Source organism: Lactuca saligna, chromosome 8, assembly GCF_052625555.1.
Source record: "Lactuca saligna cultivar CGN05327 chromosome 8, ASM5262555v1, whole genome shotgun sequence".
Classification (NCBI taxonomy): domain Eukaryota; kingdom Viridiplantae; phylum Streptophyta; class Magnoliopsida; order Asterales; family Asteraceae; genus Lactuca; species Lactuca saligna.
Genome location: NC_136424.1, coordinates 287,315,159 through 287,325,731, shown reverse-complemented (window position 1 = coordinate 287,325,731; position 10,573 = coordinate 287,315,159).

The window sequence follows — 10,573 nt, the reverse complement described above, 5'->3', positions numbered from 1 at the left end:
AATGAACTTGCAGCAGCGTTGTTAGCGTTCGACATCTACAAATAGAAAGGACAAAGATATATTAGAATGTGAATCCCTAATTATCACCCAATAAGAAAAATTAGGGCTAGGATCCAACAACAATATTTACACATTAGAAAAGGGATGTCGTAATCTAATATGCAAACAATTTGAAGGTAAGTGAATGACGATTCACTAATTCTCCACCATGAAAACATAGCTTTAAGTCCTAAATGTATTGAGAATTCCTAGGTTTGGATGAGATTCATTGAACTTTTCAATGACATGTTTAAATCTCGATATGCCCCTCATGTTTGTGACTGGGATACCGAGGATCACGAAGCGGGTGTGAATTACCATGCAAATTCACATGGTGCCTTCATTGTAACGATCACCTATTCGATGTGCCGGTAAACCACACACGCTCCATCGAACTATGATAAACAATGAATCACCCTTTTCCACCTTCGCTTAGAACCAATTAGTGTGCCGGTAAACCACACACGCTCCACTAACTTCTTAGCAAGGTGCAAAGTGTAATTTCATGGGATTGCATCAATTCACTTTCCTAAAGTAACTAAGATTGGGAAATTTTAAGAAAACATGTAGTTACTTTGTATTTCATATTATACTTTTAATGAGAGGATGAGGTTGCCCTATCCTACCCGTTCAGCTAACGACCCTCCAACGATCAAGCAAGCGGTGGGTGTGAGTGTACACCCATTAAGCGCTATTTTCTAGGCTGCAACCTTATACCCACCTTATAGACCAGTTTCGTGAATGAACCCTACTAATGGTAAGACTAGCATTTAAGTTATACATATATAAATATTAATCATATAATATTATATTAGTATAGGGTTGGATTTTAAACTTGTAAAATTCTAGGGTTTGAAATTTAAATTGTCTAAATTAAACTTTTAATCACAAAACATAAATTTCAAAACTTGAGGGCAAGTTTTTTAAACATTTAAAACATAAAGGATCAAATAACAAATAATTCAAATTAACAATTAATCACATAATTATCCATATTTGATTTATTTATGATTTCTTGAAAAACAATTTACCAATTTAATCAAAATAATTAATAATTATCATATAAGGAAATTAAATATTTTATTAATTGATATATATCTTCAATTAGATCAAAAATATAGTCATATATATATATCATAAATTGGATTTGGGTTTATCTAATATGATAAAGGTAAGTTTCTATAAGATAAATATGAAAAAATCCCGATTTTGGCTCTTCCTGACGCTCGGACTCGCCGAGTACCCAAACTAGACTCGCCGAGTCAGGCTAACTCGCCGAATCCACTTTGGGACTCGCCGAGTCCATGACTCAGAAACACAAAATTCGAATTTTGCAGGTAAGATTCAAACAATCAAGCAACAATTTAATAGAAACCAATCTAGGCTCTGATACCACTGATGGGTTTTGGTCATATGAACATTCCTATGTGCACATACAAACCCTAATGCTTGGATCTAGGTTTCTCTAATTAAACATGCACTGAACCCAAAACTTCTAATGGCTAATTAGGTATAAGAACGATACAAAACCAGAGTTAGAAGCTTACCTTGAAACACTTGTTTCATCTTCTCGTTCTTGGAGCTTTAGAGTCACAATTGTCACTCCTCTAATGGCTTACAAACACCAACTAGCAAAGAGAATCATTTGAGAGAGAGGAGAGTGGAGGAAATCGTCCAGGGTTTCCTTGCTGTAGAGGAGGTGCCGATTTCCCTATCCTAAGGGGTCTATTTATACTTGTAAGGCTCCTAGGGTTTCACCCTTAAACCCTAATTGGATAACTTAGACTTTAAGCAATCCTAATCCTTACCAAAGATAAGCCATGGACGATTTTATGGCTATCCTTAGCCCTAGAAATCATCCACCCTCTATCCTATAAGGATTTACAGCCCAAAGTGTAACTATCAAACAATTGACAGTTTATACCCTCTTATTTAATTAATCTCTTTAAGTCACCAAATTAATACTAATTAATCTATGACTTATATTAATCAAATAACAATATTATTATTCCTTATATTATTCTCCTAATATATTAATAATATCTATTCTCTCATAATAAATCATCCTGTCAAGTTGCTATGGTGAAGGCAACCCAAAAGGACCATGCACAATCGGGTCAAATACTTGCCTAATATAGTTGCAGCCTTAGACACTATTCCAACAGTCTCCCACTTGGATAAGTCTAGTAACTATATGCACAAGTACAATCCAATTTGCAATCGTAGCTCTCAAAGATGCTATCAAACTCTGATCTAATCAATCTTGTCCTTTAGATAAGGGATCGTACAATCCTCTGTTAGATATCATGCTGACAATTCTATGGAATGATTAGTCTAGCATTTGGTTTCTCGATCTTCCGATTTATTTGACATAGAACTTAATCGAACACATCAATTCAGTTTTGACCGGGCCCGGCACATAAGTCAAATCAAATCATCGAGCAGCCGAGATATCACTTTTTCCTTCTTAGGATAAAAGTTACAGATAAACTTCGATTTATATGCATTTACTTATTCATTAATCAACTATACACAACAATGCGTTTTATAACATCGAGTTACCAATGTGTTTTCGCATTATCAATGTACAATCAATTAACAAATAACAAACCATATATCTAGGTTTTAAGACTATATGATATTATCGTCTTGCGATCACCCTTTTTATCACATTCCATAAGGTGATTCCAGCAAGCGCGGGTTTGTTCCAATGCTCAAACCTAGTTCATAAGCACTCATGAACGTTGCAGCAATCTTTTGCTATGTCTAAAACCATTTAGACAATCTACACACCAATTCATGACAATCTTCATTCATATCTACTTCCGACATATGAACGATTGTGGACAATTTGAATAATTCGATTATTCTTAATAAACTCAATTATTCTGGAAGTCAAAACATGCAAAGTGAAACAATAGTTAAACAATTAACATAAGACAGTAACATTACTTATAAATAAAACTCCTTTATTTAATCATCAAATGTTAATTACATTTATCTATTACACGTTTCTAATACTATCTAATCTATGATAATATCATTCTTCAGCCCAATACTCCTAGCATGATGCAAGTGCTTAACCCTATTCAGTCCCTTCGTAAGCGGATCTGTTGGGTTGTCTTCTAATGATATCCTCTTCATTACGAGTTGTCCTTCTTCTACACGATGTCTAATAAAGTGATATTTTCTGTCGATATGTCGTGATCTACCATGATCTCTCGGTTCCTTGGTCAAGGCAACCGCTCCTTCATTATCACAGAAAATATCCATGGGCTCCTTTATGGTAAGTACAACTCCAAGATCACCAATGAAGTTCTTCAGCCATATTGCCTCCTTCGAAGCTTCGCTCGCTGCAATGTACTCTGATTCGCACGTTGAATCAGCTACGATTTCCTGCTTGGAACTTTTCCAAGTCACTACTCCACCATTTAGGGTAAAGACCCATCCTGACTATGAGTAATATGTCATCGACATATAGAACAAGGAAGCTTACTACACTCCCACTGGCTTTGACATATACACATGATTCATCTTCGCTTCGTACAAATCCAAACTCTTTGACTTTCTCATCGAAGCAAAGATTCCATCTGCGAGACGCTTGCTTTAGTCCATAAATGGACTTCTCAAGCTTACACACTCTATTTGGATGCTTCGGATCCACAAACCCCTCTGGCTGAGTCATGTAAACATCCTCAGCCAATTTCCCGTTAAGGAAAGCGGTCTTGACATCCATTTGCCAAATCTCATAATCATGAAATGCGGCAATTCCTAGCATCACTCTAATAGACTTTATCTTCACAACTGGTGAGAAGGTCTCATCATAGTCAACTCCAGGAGTTTGAGTAAAGCCCTTCGCAACCAATCGCGCCTTATACGTATGTACTTTTCCATCCACGTCGGTCTTCTACTTGAAGATCCATTTGCACCCAACAGTCTTACGTCCGGGCACATTATCAACCAAATTCCAAACTTGGTTATCATACATGGATTGGATCTCGCTATCCATTGCCTTTTTCCATTTCGCAGACTCCGGGCCTGCCATGGCTTCCTTATAGCTATTAGGTTCATCAAGGTTTATTAGTGTACTATCACTAATATACGTGTCCCCTTCAGTAGTAATATGAAAACCATACAACTGGGGTTGAACTCTAACTCTTTCGGAACGTCTAAGAGGTAATGATACGTCAATTGGTTCAACCGGAGTTTCCTCCTCGGGTTGAGTGCCAGCGGTAGAGGTTCCTTCATCTATCGACTCTTGAATCTCTTCAAGCTCGATTTGCCTCCCACTGTCTCCTTGGCTTATGAGTTCTCGCTCTCGGAGAACTCCTCTCCTCGCAACAAAGACAACATTGTCCTTCGGTCTATAGAAAAGATATCCAAAGGATTTCCGCGGGTAGTGTTAGTCCCCAAAGTTGCTTTTGTATCATTCAGATCCAATTGATGGTGCGGAATCCCAATCAATTGGATGATGTCAGATCAATATAGAAGAGAAGGAGAAGAAGAAGATGATGAATCTAATGATTTATTGATGATATGAATTATGCTCCTTACAATAGATTCTCTCTCACACACACTTCTTATCTCTAGTTTCTCTCTTTACAAAATGCTCTCTTCTCCACTCATCTCTAACCGTACACTCCCACATGCACACTCTATTTATATGGACCTCCAACCATACACATGTGTACAGCCGCATACCCTGTGTACGGCCATACACAGGGTGTGCGGCCGTACACACGTGTACGGCCGTACACACAAACCGCAATCACATACAATATTACATAAAAATATATTTTCCTAGAAAAGCAAAGTATAAACCATATTTTTGACCCAACAATCTCCCCCTTGGTTTATAGCTTTCTTTTGTAATTGGCCCAACATGCTCCCCCTAAAAAGTAGCTGTCTTTTCTTGTTAATCTTCATTGGGAACTTGGCTTCAACATTAATCTTCAAATTCTTCACAACATCAAGATGAACATATGAATCTTCAATAAATGAATCCATCTCGAGCGGTTAGGCTTTTCTTCAAGATTTGACTCTGAACGCACATTGGGTGAGGAGGCTTGATAAAAGGATTCTTGAAAGATAGCACTTTCAGCTTGAGAATCTTCAAAGAGAACTATCAGAGAGAAATAATCTTCTAGATCACTTCAGCAGGTACAAAGATAGCAGCAGACTGATTGAGGAGGATTTAATGCAATATGTCACATATTCTTCAATTTCAGCTTCACCTTGCTTCTGGGGCTGAAGGATGGAATGTCAAAAGAATAATCTTCATTTCTTGCTCCTCTGAATGCGAATTCTTCGATGCCCACAGATGAATCCTTGGCTCATAAATCTTCAACACAAAATTCATGAGTCTTATCTATACCTGAAATCTCTTTTCAAGACAAAACAAAACTAAAAGAAAAATTAACACACAAAATAAAAATAAAATTAGAAACAAAAATATTTTTGGATTTTTTGATTTTTCTGAACAAGAAATAACACTATTTTTGGATTTTAATTTTCTGATTTTTGAATTATTTTTGATTCTCCCCCTAAAATTTGTGCATAGAGAAAAACTATGAACAAATTTAACAAAAATTTAATAGAAACAAAAATATTTTTGGATTTTCTTATTTTTCTGAACAAGAAATAACACTATTTTTGGATTTTAATTTTCTGATTTTTGAATTATTTTTGATTCTCCCCCTAAAATTTGTGCATAGAGAAAAACTATGAACAAATTTAACAAAACTAAAATGATATCTAACTTTAAGAATGATTTAAGATCAAAGTTTGTAGACAACCTTTATCCGCTTGTCGGTACCTTCTATCTTCATGTCTTTGTCTGGTCAATCGCCGATATTGTTGTCCACTTAAACACGAAAAATTATGACAAAATTAGGACATACTATAAGTGACAAGACAATGTGATCCTAAGTTCCTAGATATTATATCTGATCCTTAGTTTCTAGATACTATATCTTAAGGACCATTCAGCTGACGACGACCAGGAATATTGTTGTCCACCTAAATTGAGCAGCGAGATCTATAGAAAATCTTTGAGTGTTCAATTTTAATTGTACTGGAACATGTTTCCCGCTTCCTGATATGCCCCAGTAATCAAAGACTTCCATAGTACTCCTTACATCGGGTGAGCAGACAATCATTAAAAGAGAAGATAGATTCAGATTATTATCACTTATAATTTTAGAGGGATTGAGAAGTAGAAGGTTGCATATGGTGTGTACCAGGTCGGATTGTTAATCACGCAAAGGAAACAACATATGGCTAACAGATAAGAAGAATTTCATAGATATAATATGCAGAGAAATAGATTTGCATATTTTGCAGTCCAGGTCGGATCTCTTCCAATCACGCAGAGGAGGCAACATATGACTAACATTAAGAAAGAAAAAAAATAATTTTCTACAGACCTAATTCATCGGAATTTACCAGTCGCCCCATCAATACCGGAACTAAGGACAAAATCTGCACATCGAGGAAAAGTTAAACCACGATTCCAGATACGGGTTCATTTAATGTGACGAGTAGATTCCCATATATATCTCACTGCTCAACCTATCCAAGCGTCGTATTGTCAGGCTAAATGGAACTAAATAGGTCAAGATTTATCAAGTCTCTAGATTCCTTAAGTTCATCTGCACCTAGTCAAGTCTGTTAAATTCTCCGTGCCTACCGACGCATCAAACTAGAGCATAGACCCTTTAACTTTGGGTACGTTACGCAGACTCAGATTGCCCGCTATCACTTACTTCCCAAAACATCTCCCTCAAGCACATTCCATAACCAACATATTATTTTTTTTATTTTTTTTTAAATTAATTATAAAATTTTAAAATTTTTGTTTTGTTTTTATTTCTCCCCCTAAATTTGTGCATAGGAGAGAAACAAAAGTAAATGCGCAAATTTAAACTATCCTAAAACAAAAATTTGTCTTTAAAGCGAATTAGCTTAAGAAAAACTCAGGAGTATAGAGAAGAAAACTCAAACCGTAAGTCACCGATTGAATTTGCATCCAGAAGGTCTGAGAACAGCACGCGTAATCTTAGAACAGATCCGAAAATTCTTCATGTCATTAAGCACAAAACCCGTGAGTGATCACTTCCTTTCTTCCCTATCCGCAAGGACACATACTCTCAAACAATGTTCTGAGTGTTGTACAGTTGAGAGATGTCCCCTATTAAGTGCCAGAAACAGCCACTACCAACAAACCGAAGTCTGATGATATGCCTCCATAGCTGCTCCGACACAGAGCGGGATCAGTTGGTCTTTGGAATCCAATCCATTTTGAAACTGGGTTGACCTTTTTCATCCTTGCAAGGTACTCTCTCCCATGACATGTCCTGCTTATCACAAACAGAAGATGAAGAAATATTAGAGTCGTTAGAAGATTTGGGAGAGTGAGCCTTTGGAACCCATTTGTAGTTGGGTTTGACCCATTTCTTTTTTGATCCGATGGGTGCCTTGGCACTTGATTTGGGACTTTATGTCGGCCGTTGAGATGACTTTTATTTTGGCTTCACGGGAGCATTTCTTGGATTTGGCTTCTTGGCCAATATTCCCTTCTTGTTCTTAGGAGTTGGATTCTTGGCCTTCTGTGCGTTCCAGTCACCATGGTCTGATCGTGACCTTGAGAGGTTTCTTTTAAAAAATCTCCCTCTTGGCGTGTTCTGCCAGCCTTGTGCATAGTAGGAAACGTATGCGCGATTAGGACAATTTCTGGCAATGTGTCCAGGTGTTCCACAGTGAAAACATGTCTTTTTCTTCACTGTGGAATTGTTTCTTCCTGCCCCTGGTGGCGTGTCTTTGCCTTGTCTCTTGCTTTTCCCACATGCACAGTTGCAACAGGCATTCTGTTTAGCTTGAAATGGTGGCCTGTATTTACCAACAGCAGGTTGATCAGAAGAAACTGAGTTCGAAGCAACAGATTCAGAGTTCAAGGAGATGTTGGTTTGTTCAATGGTGTTCTCCTTGTTATCATCCTCTGCTGCTTTACCTGCACATGAAGTAGAAGCATTAGTATTGTTCAGCTCAACATTCTCAGTTGGCCATGATTGTTCAGTCTTAACTGAAGCTGCAACAAGGTTTTGGCCATACTGAGCAGGCATTTCTTCCTTATTGGTCTCAAGGATTGGGTTATAATTGTGATTAAAAGGAGGTGACACATTGTGATACCCTAGACCCTTGGTTTGATTATCTTTAAAACTCAATTGATTTTCTACTAAGGACTCAACTATCTTACTTGATGCAGTATAATTTTTGAAACTAACATCTGTTTTTCCACACTTTATTTTCAAAGCATCAAGTTCTTCAGTTGCAGCAGCAAGTTTGCGTTTAATGTGATCATAATTTTCACACTTATTGCTGTAATCTTCTTGTAATTTCCTAAAGTCCTTAGTCATGGCCTCTAATTGTGCTTTTAAAGGTTTCTGACCTTTCCTTAGAGTATAGTCTTCGTATTTAAGGTCCTCATTTTCCCTTTTTAATAAGTCAATTTGTTCGCGAAGAAATTTAATCATAGCTTTACAAGATGGAGTACATGAAACTTCATTTACCGGAATTGATGTGGAACTCATTTTCCTCTTTTTATTTTTTTTAATATATATTTTTATATTTTTAATTGTCCTTTGACTTAAAAACCGAGAAAGTCAACCTTAAAAGTCAAATTTAAAAAGTCAAACTTGAAAAGTCAAACTGAAAATCCAAATTTGAAAAATTAAAAGTCAAAATTTAAAGTCAAATGTCAACTTTTAAGAGTCAAAGTTAAAATTTTAACTAAAAAGTCAAAAATAAAAGTTAAAATTTAAAAACTAAATTTTTGGGTTGAAAAAGGATTTTAAAAATAAAGAAAATTGATTTTTGGGTTGAAATTGTCAATTTGCGAAATTATAAACCGAGAGAGACAGGTTATGTTTTATGTTTTCAAGAGATGACACAAAAAGTATGCTTGTCGAGTTGGTTAAGGCGCTATGGCAATAACCAAGAGGTCCCAGGTTCGATTCCTGGCAACCTCAATTCTGTTTCCCTTTTTTATATAAGGTCGTGCACGTCCAAGCCAAGCCGAAGTGTGCTGCTGCAAAGCCAAACCGATCACCATTCACCGAGCCGCACACCTTCAACCGGGCCGCACATCTTCAACAGATTCGCGAAAAAACGACGTTTTTCACCCTTTTTTGCTCTAAAACTCGATCAAAAACTCGTTTTTATGAAAAAAATGCAAAGAAGTAACCCCCCTTAATTTTGCAAGATCTATCTATAAACGCTATTCTCTTTTCAAAATAAGATCAAATAAGCTCTAGATCTGACAAAATTGACTGATACAATCCACGCTCTGATACCAATTGTAAGTCCCAAATTTAATTATCCAATCTAGTATAAGTCCCCAAAATTGCTTGTGTATTAATCAGATCCAATTGATGGTGCGGAATCCCAATCAGTTGGATGATGTCAGATCAATATAGAAGAGAAGGAGAACAAGAAGATGATGAATCTAATGATGTATTGATGATATGAATTATGCTCCTTACAATAGATTCTCTCTCACACACACTTCTTCTCTCTAGTTTCTCTCTCTACAAGATGCTCTCTTCTCCACTCATCTCTAACCGTACACTCCCATATGCACACTCTATTTATATGGACCTCCAGCCATACACATGTGTACAGCCGCACACCCTGTGTACGGCCGTACACGTGTACACACAAACCGCAAACACATACAATATTACATAAAAATATACTTTCCTAGAAAAGCAAAGTATAAACCATATTTTTTATCCAACAGGTAGCCGATGAAAATACATCACTCACTACGAGATTCGAGCTTGTCGTGAGTATCTCGTCTTACGAAAGCCCCGCAACCCCAAACCTTGATATGTGCTAACGAAGGGGCTTTCCCCGTCCACATCTCGTGAGGTGTTTTGGCAACCTTCTTAGTAGGGACTCGGTTAAGGATATAGGCGGCAGTCTCTAAGGCATACCCCCAAAAAGTGATAGATAGCGAAGCACGACTCATCATAGAGCGAACCATGTCAAACAAGGTTCGATTACGCCTTTCTGCCACACCATTCAATTGTGGTGTCCTAGGTGGCATCAATTGTGAAACTATTCCACACTCCTTGAGATAATCGTGGAATTCAAGACTTAGGTACTCTCCTCCTCAATCGGATTGAAGCATCTTGATCTTCCTGCCCAATTGATTCTCCACTTCATTCTTGAACTCTTTGAACTTTTCAAAAGTTTCTGACTTTTGCTTGATTAAGTAGATATACCCATATCTACTATAGTCATCGGTAAAAGTCACGTAGAAGCGGTTTCCATCCTTTGTGGTAGATCTAAACGGTCCACACACATCGGTATGTATGAGGTCCAATAGAACCTCACCCCTTTCGCACGTACCAGCGAAGGGTGACTTAGTCATCTTTCCAAGTAAACATGACTCGCATGTGTCATCTTCCCTAAGGTCGAATGACTCCAACACTCCATCCTTTTGGAGTTGGGCTATGCGTTTCTTGTTGACGTG